The 11,734-nt window shown below is 40.1% G+C and overlaps 1 pseudogene; it reads right to left on the bottom strand.

Moving 5' to 3' along the window:
• Positions 1 to 9,762: 9,762 nt before the first annotated feature.
• LOC140617862 (vacuolar protein sorting-associated protein 26A pseudogene) lies at positions 9,763 to 10,420 on the bottom strand (annotated as a pseudogene).
• Positions 10,421 to 11,734: the final 1,314 nt, after the last annotated feature.

Here is an 11,734-nt window from a genome sequence, read left to right as displayed (position 1 = left end):
CTCATATGCATGTTGGCCATGTCTATGTCTTCTTCTGTGAGATTTCTGTTCATGTCTTTTGCCCATTTCATGATTGGATTGTTTGTTTCTTTGGTGTTGAGTTTAATAAGTTCTTTATAGATCTTGGAAACTAGCCCTTATCTGATACGTCATTTGCAAATATCTTCTCCCATTCTGTAGGTTGTCTTTTAGTTTTGTTGACTGTATCCTTTGCTGTGCAAAAGCTTCTTATCTTGATGAAGTCCCAATAGTTCATTTTTGCTTTTGTTTCTTTTGCCTTCGTGGATGTATCTTGCAAGAAGTTACTATGGCCGAGTTCAAAAAGGGTGTTGCCTGTGTTCTTCTCTAGGATTTTGATGGAATCTTGTCTCACATTTAGATCTTTCATCCATTTTGAGTTTATCTTGTGTATGGTGAAAGGGAGTGGTCTAGTTTCATTCTTCTGCATGTGGATGTCCAATTTTCCCAGCACCATTTATTGAAGAGACTGTCTTTCTTCCAGTGGATAGTCTTTCCTCCTTTATCGAATATTAGTTGACCATAAAGTTGAGGGTCCACTTCTGGGTTCTCTATTCTGTTCCATTGATCTATGTGTCTGTTTTTGTGCCAGTACCACACTGTCTTGATGACCACAGCTTTGTAGTACAACCTGAAATCTGACATTGTGATGCCCCCAGATATGGTTTTCTTTTTTAAAATTCCCCTGGCTATTCAGGGTCTTTTCTGATTCCACACAAATCTTAAAATAATTTGTTCTAACTCTCTGAAGAAAGTCCATGGTATTTTGATAGGGATTGCATTAAACGTGTAAATTGCCTTGGGTAACATTGACATTTTCACAATATTAATTCTGCCTATCCATGAGAGTGGAATATTTTTCCATCTCTTTGTGTCTTCCTCAATTTCTTATAGAAGTGTTCTATAGTTTTTAGGGTATAGATCCTTCACCTCTTTGGTTAGGTTTATCCCTAGGTATCTTATGCTTTTGGGTGCAATTGTAAATGGGATTGACTCCTTAATTTCTCTTTCTTCAGTCTCATTATTAGTGTATAGAAATGCCACTGATTTCTGGGCATTGATTTTGTATCCTGCCATGCTACCAAATTGCTGTACGAGTTCTAGCAATCTTGGGGAGGAGTCTTGGGTTTTCTATGTAGAGTATCATGTCATCAGTGAAGAGGGAGAGTTTGACTTCTTCTTTGCCAATTTGAATGTGTTTAATGTCTTTTTGTTGTCTGATTGCTGAGGCTAGGACTTCCAGTACTATGTTGAATAGCAGTGGTGAGAGTGGACATCCCTGTCTTGTTCCTGATCTTAGGGGAAAGGCTCCCAGTGCTTCCCCATTGAGAATGATATTTGCTGTGGGCTTTTCGTAGATGGCTTTTAAGATGTTGAGGAATGGTCCCTCTATCCCTACACTCTGAAGAGTTTTAATCAGGAATGGATGCTCTATTTTGTCAAATGCTTTCTCTGCATCTAATGAGAGGATCATATGGTTCTTGGTTTTTCTCTTGCTGATATAATGAATCACACTGATTGTTTTACGAGTGTTGAACCAGCCTTGTGCCCTGGGGATAAATCGTATTTGGTCATGGTGAATAATTTTCTTAATGTATTGTTGGATCCTATTGGCTAGTATATTGTTGAGAATTTTTGCATCCATGTTCATCAGGGATATTGGTCTGTAATTCTCCTTTTTGGTGGGGTCTTTGTCTGGTTTTGGAATTAAGGTGATGCTGGCCTTATAGAACGAATTTGGAAGTACTCCATCTCTTTCTATCTTTCCAAACAGCTTTAGTAGAATAGGTATCGTTTCTTCTTTAAACGTTTAATAGAATTCCCCTGGGAAGACATCTGGCCCTGGACTTTTGTGTCTTGGGAGGTTTCTGATGACTGCTTCAATTTCCTCCCTGGTTATTGGCCTGTTCAGGTTTTCTATTTCTTCCTGTTCCAGGTTTGGTAGTTTGTGGCTTTCCAGGAATGCGTCCATTTCTTCTAGATTGCCTAATTTATTGGCGTATAGCTGTTCATAATATGTTTTTAAAATCGTTTGTATTTCCTTGGTATTGGTAGTGATCTCTCCTTTCTCATTCATGATTTTATTAATTTGAGTCTCTTCTCTCTTCTTTTTAATAAGGCTGGCTAATGGTTTATCTATCTTATTAATTGTTTCAAAGAACCAACTCCTGGTTCTGTTGATCTGTTCCACAGTTCTTCTGGTCTCAATTTCATTGAGTTCTGCTCGAATCTTTATTAACTCTCTTCTTCTCCTGGGTGTAGGATCTATTTGCTGTTTTTTCTCTAGTTCCTTTATGTGTAAGGTTAGCTTTTGTATTTGAGTTCTTTCCAGTTTTTGAATGGATGCTTGTATTGCGATGTATTTCCCCCTTAGGACAGCTTTTGCTGCATCCCAAAGATTTTGAACGGTTGTATGTTCATTCTCATTAGTTTCCATGAATCTTTTAAATTCTTCCTTAATTTCCTGGTTGACCCTTTCATCTTTTAGCGGATGGTCTTTAACCTCCAGGTGTTTGAGGTCCTTCCAAACTTCTTGTTGTGATTTAGTTCTAATTTCAAGGCATTATGGTTTGAGAATATGCAGGGGACCATCCCAATCTTTTGGTATTGGTTCAGACCCGATTTGTGACCCAGTATGTGGTCTATTCTGGAGAAAGTTCCATGTGCACTTGAGAAGAATGTGTATTCAGTTGAGTTTGGATGTAAAGTTCTGTAGATATCTGTGAAATCCATCTGGTCCAGTGTATCATTTAAAGCTCTCCTTTCTTTGGAGATGTTGTGCTTAGAAGACCTATCGAGTATAGAAAGAGCTAGATTGAAGTCACCATGTATAAGTGTATTATCTAAGTATTTCTTCACTTTGGTTATTAATTGATTTATATATTTGGCAGCTCCCACATTCGGGGCATATATATTGAGAATTGTTAAGTCCTCCTGTTGGATAGATCCTTTAAGTATGATATAGTGTCCCTCTTCATCTCTCACTACAGTCTTCGGGGTAAATTTTAGTTTATCTGATATAAGGATGGCTACCCCTGCTTTCTTTTGAGGACCATTCGAATGGTCAATGGTTTTCCAACCTTTTATTTTCAGGCTGCAGGTGTCCTTCTGTCTAAAATGAGTCTCTTGTAGACAGCAAATAGATGGGTCCTGCTTTTTTATCCAGTCTGAAACCCTGCGCCTTTTGATGGGGTCATTAAGCCCGTTCACGTTCAGAGTTACTATTGAAAGATATGAGCTTAGTGTCATCATGATATCTATTCAGTCCTTGTTTTTGTGGATTGTTCCACTGAACTTCTTCTTAAAGGGGAATTTTAAGAGTCCCCCTTAAAATTTCTTGCAGAGCTGGTTTGGAGGTCACATATTCTTTCAGTTCCTGCCTGTCTTGGAAGCTCTTTATCTCTCCTTCCATTTTGAATGACAGCCTTGCTGGATAAAGTATTCTTGGTTGCATGTTCTTCTCATTTAGGACCCTGAATATATCCTGCCAGCCCTTTCTGGACTGCCAGGTCTCTGTGGAGAGTCCTGCTGTTACCCTAATACTCCTGCCCATAAAAGTCAGGGATTTCTTGTCTCTTGCTGCTTTAAGGATCTTCTCTTTATCTTTGGAATTTGCAAGCTTAACTATTAAATGTCGAGGTGTTGAACGGTTTTTATTGATTTTAGGGGGGGAATCTCTCTATTTCCTGGATCTGAATGCCTGTTTCCCTTCCCAGATTAGGAAAGTTTTCAGCTATGATTTGTTCAAATACATATTCTGGCCCTCTGTCCCTTTCGGGGCCCTCGGGAACCCTAAATAAACGTAGGTTTTTCTTCCTCAGGCTGTCGTTTATTTCCCTTAATCTATCTTCATGGTCTTTTAATTGTTTGTCTCTTTTTTCCTCAGTTTCCCTCTTTGCCATCAACTTGTCTTCTATGTCACTCACTTATTCTTCCACCTTGTTAACCCTCATCGTTAGGACTTCTAGTTTGGTTTGCATCTCATTCAATTGATTTTTAATTTCTGCCTGATTACATCTAAATTCTGCAGTCTTGAAGTCTCTTGAGTCCCTTATGCTTTATTCTAGAGCCACCAGTAGCTGTATAATAGTGTTTCTGAATTGACTTTCTGACACCGAATTGTAATCCAGATTTTGTAACTCTGTGGGAGAGAGGACTGTTTCTGATTCTTTCTTTTGAGGTGAGGTTTTCCTTCTAGTCTTTTTGCTCAGTGCAGAGTGGCCAAAAACAAGTTGTACTGGGAAGAGGAGAGAAAGAAGGAAAGAAAAGAGAAAAAGAAAAAAGAAAAAAGGAAGAAAAAAGAGAAGAAAAAGAGAAAGAAAAAGAAAGAAAGGGAAAAAAGGGTGGGGGAAGAAAACAGAAATCAAAAAGCAAAAAAACAAAACAAAACAAAACAAAGGAAAACAAAACAAAACAAAGGAAAACAAAAAAAACACGGGGGAGTATCTTCTGATTCCGTATACTTTAAGTCCCTTGACTTCCCCTGGAACTTGTCCGTCTAGTTCGTCTTCTGGGGGCGGGGCCTGTTGTGCTGATTTTCAGGTGTTAGCACTTGGGGGAGCTGCTCTGCCCCCTGCCTGGTGCAGGGCTCAGCGGGGGTTGTTTACCCCGTGGGGCCCCAGGAGGAACAACCCCAGTGGCAGCGTCCAGCTCTGGAGCCCTGAATTCAGCTCCCGCAGTAACTCCAGAGCTCTCCGTCTGCAGGGCCTGGAGGCTCCGGGGAGGGGCCGCTGATCTGCTCAGCTCGGGGCAGGAACGTCCTTGCTGTCTTGGGCCCTCCCGGCCTCTGCCTGTCCCGGGGGGAGGACGGATCCTGGGCTGTGTCCCGGCGCCCTGTGCTCCTGGGCCTGCTCCCGGCCGCGCAGCCCCGGCGGGAGCCGCCGCCCGAGCCCCTCTGAGCTGCTCCTGGGTCCAGCGGTGCGCGCTGCAGCACTCTCCCCCATGCGCAGTTGCTATTACTGTCCCAGGGAGCCTGAGGGCATCCCCGCCCTCCTAGGGTCCTGCTCTAACTCCCTGCGAGCCCCTTTCCGCCCGGGAAGGTTGGTGCAGCTCCTGCTTCTCCAGGACGGGGCTCTCCTGTCCTGGGGACACTGGCCCCGGCCTTAGCCTGGCTCCTCACGGGGCCCCTCCCCCTTGGATGCCTTTTGTTTCTTTATTTCTTTTTTCTCGTCTTCCTACCTTGATAGAAGCATGAACTCTTCTCACTGTAGCATTCCAGCTGTTCTCTCTTTAAATCTCAGGCCGAATTCGTAGATTTTCAGGATGATTTGAAGGTTATCTAGGTAATTTGGTGGGGACAGGTGATTTGGGGACCCTACTCTTCCGCCATCTTGCCCTCTCTCTCACTTTTTAAACTTCAGTTTTTGTTTACCTCCTTTACACACTCATCTGAGACTTAGATTCTTCCATTTTCAGACAATAATTGCTTTTAGGTACCATAGAGAAGAACACAGGATTCAGAATTGTTTTAAAAATGGAGCCTGTGTATTATATGGCCAGTGTCTTCACATTAACTTGATTATGAGACTAAAACCATTCCTCATGACTCTCACATGCTGAAGGAACCATCTGAGAGGGAGGGAAGGGAGTTGCTCGGTTGTCTCAACAAAGGAAGCAGCATTTTTCCAGCATCATTTCTTGCTTAAGTCTTCCACTGTTAGAGATTTGAAATTACATGATATACTTTATGCTCACAACTGCTGTGGCTGAAGAATTGGCATTGAATTTATAGCATCACCAAACAGAAACTGTGATGTATTTGATGCATTTCAGTAAAGGAACGATCTGTTCTTATTCTTCAGCGAATGGAAATCGCAAGTTAGACACACTTTCCAAGATAGGGTCTCAAATTTCAGTTTAAATTGTTGGGAGGTGGTGGGGGAGGGAGGCAATATGGCGGGAGAGTTGGCGACCTCATTTCATCTGGTCCCCTGAATTTAGCTAGATTACTACCAAATCACTCTAAACACCTGTGAATTCAACCTGAGGTGTAAGAAAATAATTGCGGAATTCTACAAATAGAAAAGCGACCACTTTTTGCAAGGTAGGAAGGCAGAGAAGTGAAACTGAAGGGATAAATGGGAAGATAAATGGCGAGGGGAGGAAGTCTATGAAAGCCACAAACCAGAAAGTGATACAGCCCTGGAGCACAAGATCAGAAGCTTTAGAAATGTGCTCTAGTGAGAGATGTCCCTGCCTGAAAGGTGCTCAGTGGTGAAGTGGGGCAGAACCCTAGGTGGGACAGTGTGGTCTCAGGATCCCTGGGGTCACAGAAAATGGGAGTGCCTGACCCTGCAGAGTTCCCAAGCACTGCAGAGGGGAAACCAGTACTGTCTGTGAGCCTGGGAGGGTACTCTCAGCTCTATGGCTATAAACCATGAACCACCTGGAGGGTAGAGTGACAGCTCTCAGGGCAGGAAGATCTTGAAAGGACAAAAAAAATGGCAGCCTTCCACCTCCACCTTGGATGGACATTGCAGGTATGTGTACAACCTAAAGATTGCTCTCCTTGGAGGTCCTATAAAGGACAGAAACACGAGGACCCTCCATCTTCCCTTGGGAGGGGCCGTGTGGGACCATGCATGACTGGATGATGTCTCCCTGTGCAGGGGCCCTGCAAAGGACAGAAATGCATTTCCCCTGGGAGGATTGGTGCAGCATGGAGCACAGGAGTCTTCAGAGTGTGCCATACACAAAAGTGAAGACCATTTATCCCTGAAGGTTTACTGAAGAAAGGGGACCACCATCTTTCAGCTCCAGGGTTGGAGGTTGGGGTGGCCATTTTTATTCTCATCCTCTAAAGAGGCTCACAAAGCCTTCAGGGAACAAAAAACAAACAGAAAAACCAGAAACAGTTTACACTGAGCCCAGGTCCCTGGCAAGGCAAGGTACAACTCCATCCAAAGACATCTGAGAATCAATGCAGCAGGGCCCCTCCCCCAGAAGACCAGCTGGAATAATAGGGGAACACCAAGTTTAGGGGGCACACAGCACTGCAAAACTCCAGCTCTAGGGAAAACTAGTATACATAGAATTAGAGGGCTTCCTCCTTATGATTTGTTTATATTTCAGTTTAAAATTTTCCTTTTTCTTCTTTTTTTATTTTCAGCTAGTTTCTTATTTTATCAACTCTGTTTTTAAGTCCTTTCTTAACTTTCATTTTTTACATTTACATTTTATATATATTCTTCATTTTTTACTTCCTTTCACTATATTCAGTTATATATATATAAGTTTTGCTTTCTGGGAGATTATACTCTTTCTCTTGAACCTGTTTTTTTCTTTCTTTTTCTTTTCTTTTTTGGCTTCTGACCTCTTCAGATTTGTTTAGTGTATATTCTGCTTGAGTTGGGGTTGATAATTTTGAATTTGTTCACTCATTCATCCACTCTTTTCTGGGCAAAATGACTAGAAGGAGGAATTCACAACAAAAGAAAGAACCAGAAATAATATTTTCTGCCACAGATTTAATCGATATAGATATAAATAAGATGTCAGAGCTGGAATTCAGGATAACAATTGTAAAGTTGCTAGCTGGGTTTGTAAAAATCATAAAAGACAAAGAAAGTCTCTTAGTGCAGAAATGAAATCTAATCAGGCCAAAATTAAAAGTGCTCTAAAATTGAGATGTAGACTAAACTGGATGCTCTAGCAGCTAGGAGAAATGAGGCAAAAGAGAGAGTAAGTGACATAGAAGACAAGTTGATGGAAAGGAAGGAAGCTGAGGAAAAGAGAGAAAAACAACTAATGGACCATGAAGGGAGGCATCAAGAAATTAGTGATGCTATAAAATGAAGCAATATTAGAATTATTAGGGTCTTCGAGGGAGAAGAAAACAGGCATTCCCAAGAGATATAGAGGACCCCTCCCACAATCAGTAAAAATAGATCAATACCCTGACATATAATAGTGAAGCTTGCAAATTTCAACCATAAAAGGAAAATCCTGAAGGCAGCTCAAGACAAGAACTCCTTAACCTACAGGGTCAGGAGCATGAGACTGGCAGCAGATCTATCCACAGAGGATAGATCTGTGGATCTATCCTGGCAGGCCAGAAAGAGCTGGCATGACACATTCAGGGTACTAAATGAGAAAAGCATGCAGCCAAGAATACTTTATCCAGCAAGGCTGTCATTCAGAATGGAAGGAGAGATAGAGTTTTTCAGGACAGACAGAAACAAAGAATATGTGACCACTAAGTCAGCCCTGCAAGAAATACTAATGGAATCCTGTAAGTGAAGAGAGAGTCCAAAAATATCTCAGGCCAGAAAGAAACAGAGGCAATACACAGAAACAGGGACTTTACAGGTAATACAAGACACTACATCCCTATCTTTCAATAGTTACTCTGAATGTAAATGAACTAAATGCTCCAATCAAAAGACATAGGGTATCTGAATGGATAAAAAGCAGGACCCATCGATATGCTGTCTACCAGAGACTCATTTTGATCTAAAGACACTTCCAGATGGAAAGTGAGGGGTGAAGTACCATTGTCATGCTAATGGACCTCAAAAGAAAACTGGGGTGGCAATCCTCATATCAGACAAATTAGATATTAAATCAAAGATAGTAGTAAGGGATGAAGAGGGACACTATATCATACTTAAAGGATTGATCCAACAAGAAGATCTAACAATTATAAATATTTATACTCCAAATTGGGAGCAGCCAATTATATAAACCAATTGCTAACCAAATTAAAGAAAAACAATAATAATAAAACAATAGGGGTATTCAACATCCCACTCACAGCAATAGAAAGATCATCTAAGCTGAAGGTCAACAAGGAAACAAGGGCTTTGAATGACACACTGGACCATATGGACTTCACAGATCTATTTTGAGTATTTAATCTGAAAACAACAGAATACACATTCTTCTCAAGTGCCCATGCAACATTCTCCAGAATAGACCACATACTGGGTCACAAATCAGGTCTTAGCTGGTACCAAAAGATTGGGATTATTTTCTGCATATATTCAGGCCATAATGCTTTGAAACTTGAACTCAATCACAAGAGGAAATTTGGAAGGAACTCAAACACTTGGAGGTTAAAGATCATCCTACTAAAGAATGAATGTGTCAACAAGGAAATTAAAGAATAATTTTTAAAAATTCATGGAAACAAATGAAAATGAAGACCCAACTGTTCAAAACATTTGGGATACAGCAGAGGAGATACTAAGAAGGAAGTACATAGCAATACAAGGCTATCCCCCCAAATTAGAAAAGCCCTCAATACACAAGCTAACCTGACACCTAAAGGAGCTAGAGAAAGAACAGCAAATAAAGCCTAAACCAAGCATTAGAAGAGAAATAACAAAGATTAAAGCAAAACTCAATGAAATAGAAACCAGAAGAGTAGAACAGATTAACGAAACTAGAAGCTGGTTCTCTGAAAAAATTAATAGGATTGATAAACCCTTGGTCAGACTTACTAAAAAGAAAAGAGAAAGGACTGAATTAATAATATGAATGAAAGAGGAGAGATCACAACCAACACTGAAGAAACACAATTTTTTTCAAAGAAAATGCTTTTTAAAATGTATAAACATGAAGAACATTTAGTTGTATATACATTTTAAAAAGCACATAGAATAAATGCAGCACCGTAAGATAAAGGAATACTATTATAAATGGAGTTTTGGCCTTTCCACTCCTTACAAGCTGCAACCATCTTTAATCTGTTGAATTTAATCTCAATGGATATAGGCATTTTTTTTGTTTTTTCTTCTATTCAGTTCACATTTTAGGCTGTTCAGCAGATGCCTCTAATTCTGATGATTCAAATCGCTGGTGAAGGTTTGTTCTCTGTTTCCTCAGTTTTTCAGAAGCATTTCTCCATAAGATGATCTCCTGCTGCTTGAAGTACCTTCTGTCTTCCTCATCAACAAGGACTAGAATCAAAAAGTACCTTACAGAAAATTTTTTGTTCACATCTCTCATTGTCAGAGTTGGGTCATATCCCACTAAAAATAGTCTTATTGAAATTGATTCACCTTTTATGGGTACACCATTCATTATTTCATATTTTGCAATTATTTCTGTTTCTGTGGTGGTACTGGGTCCAATTCCTGTGATCCTTTTTTTTTTTTTTTACCAGTTGCAACTCCATATGTTGGATCTTTATTCTTACTAATAAGAAGTAAATTTTTCCAACAATCAAATCCCTTAGATGATATTTTGATTTATTATATTCAAATTATACTAGTAGACTATTTTCAATGCCCACTTTCATCTTAATAGAGTTGTTAACATCAGGATATGTGGCAAGTTGGTGAACAATAAGATCATATTCTTTTACCAAGTTTATCAGTCTTCTTACTATTGTCACTTTAAGAAAATACCTCAAGGGGACATTGGCATTGATATAAGATTCATATAGTTTTTCAAATAGCATAAATTCAAAATCATAGCTTCTACTCTGAGTCAATTTTCCAGGCAAGGCTAGTTCTTTCACTAGGTCTACAAACTCATGAGTATTATTCCTGTCATTGAAAAGTTCAATTTGATCTACAAATTCAGTTCTAATTCCTTGGTGCTCTAGCCTCATTCCAGGTTGCTTAAAAGCTAGGTTTACCTTTTCTGAAACAAACTCTCCATCATAGAAAAGATAGTACTTTTCTACTTTGCCATCTTCAGTTTTCATTTCAGCCATTTTCCTGGTTTCCCCATCATTAAGGACAACATCGATCTCACAAATGGGTCCAAAAAAGCCTCCAAAAAAACTCCTTTTAAGTGCTGCCGCTGCTGCCGCGTCCCCACCACTTCACTCCTCTTCCCTTAGGAGAATTAGTGTTGAAATACAAACACTTATAAAAACGTATTAAGAGCAAATATGCCAAAAAATCAGGCAATCTGGAAGAAATGCATGCATTCCTAGAAATATATAAACCCCAATACTGAAGCAGGAAGAAATAGAAAAACTGAACAAACTCATAATCAGGAAAGATACTGTAGCAGTAATCAAAAGTCTCCCAATAATCAAGAGTCCAGGGCCAGATGGCTTCCCTGGGGAATTCTACCACACATTTAAAGAAGAACTAATACCTATTCTTCTGAAGCTATTGCAAAAAATAGAAATGGAAGGAAAGCTTCCAAACTCATTCTATGAGGCCAGCATTATCTCAATCCCCAAACCAGACAAAAACCCCATCAAGAACGATTACAGACCAGTATTCCTGATGAACATGGATGCCAAAATTCTCATCAAGATACTAGCCAATAGGATACAACAGTACATTAAAAGGATTATTCACCATGGCTAAGTGGGATTTATTCCTAGATTGCAAGCATAGTTCAACATCTGCAAATCAATCAGTGTGATACATCACATAAATAAAAGAAAGGACAAGAATCATATGATGCTCTTAATTGATGCAGAAAAATCCTTTGACAAAATACAGTGTCCTTTTTAAAAAAGATTTATTTATTTATTCTTGACAGACACACACACAGAGGCAGAGACATAGGCAGAGGGAGATGCAGGCTACCTGTGGGGAACCTGATGCAGGACTGGATCCTAGGACCCTGGGATTACACCTGAGCCAAAGGAAGACTCTCAACTGCTGAGCCACCCAGACATCCCTACAGTGTCCTTTTTGATTAAAACTCTCCAGAGTGTAGGGATAGAGGGAACATACCTCGTATCATAAAAGCCATCTATGAAAGGCCCACAGTGAATATCATTCTCAATGGGGAAAGGCTGAGACCT

The sequence above is a fragment of the Canis lupus genome, chromosome 26 (genome assembly GCF_048164855.1).
Source record: "Canis lupus baileyi chromosome 26, mCanLup2.hap1, whole genome shotgun sequence".
Classification (NCBI taxonomy): Eukaryota; Metazoa; Chordata; class Mammalia; order Carnivora; family Canidae; genus Canis; species Canis lupus.
Note: the sequence above shows the minus strand (reverse complement) of the source record. Positions and strands in the feature narration are given on the sequence as shown.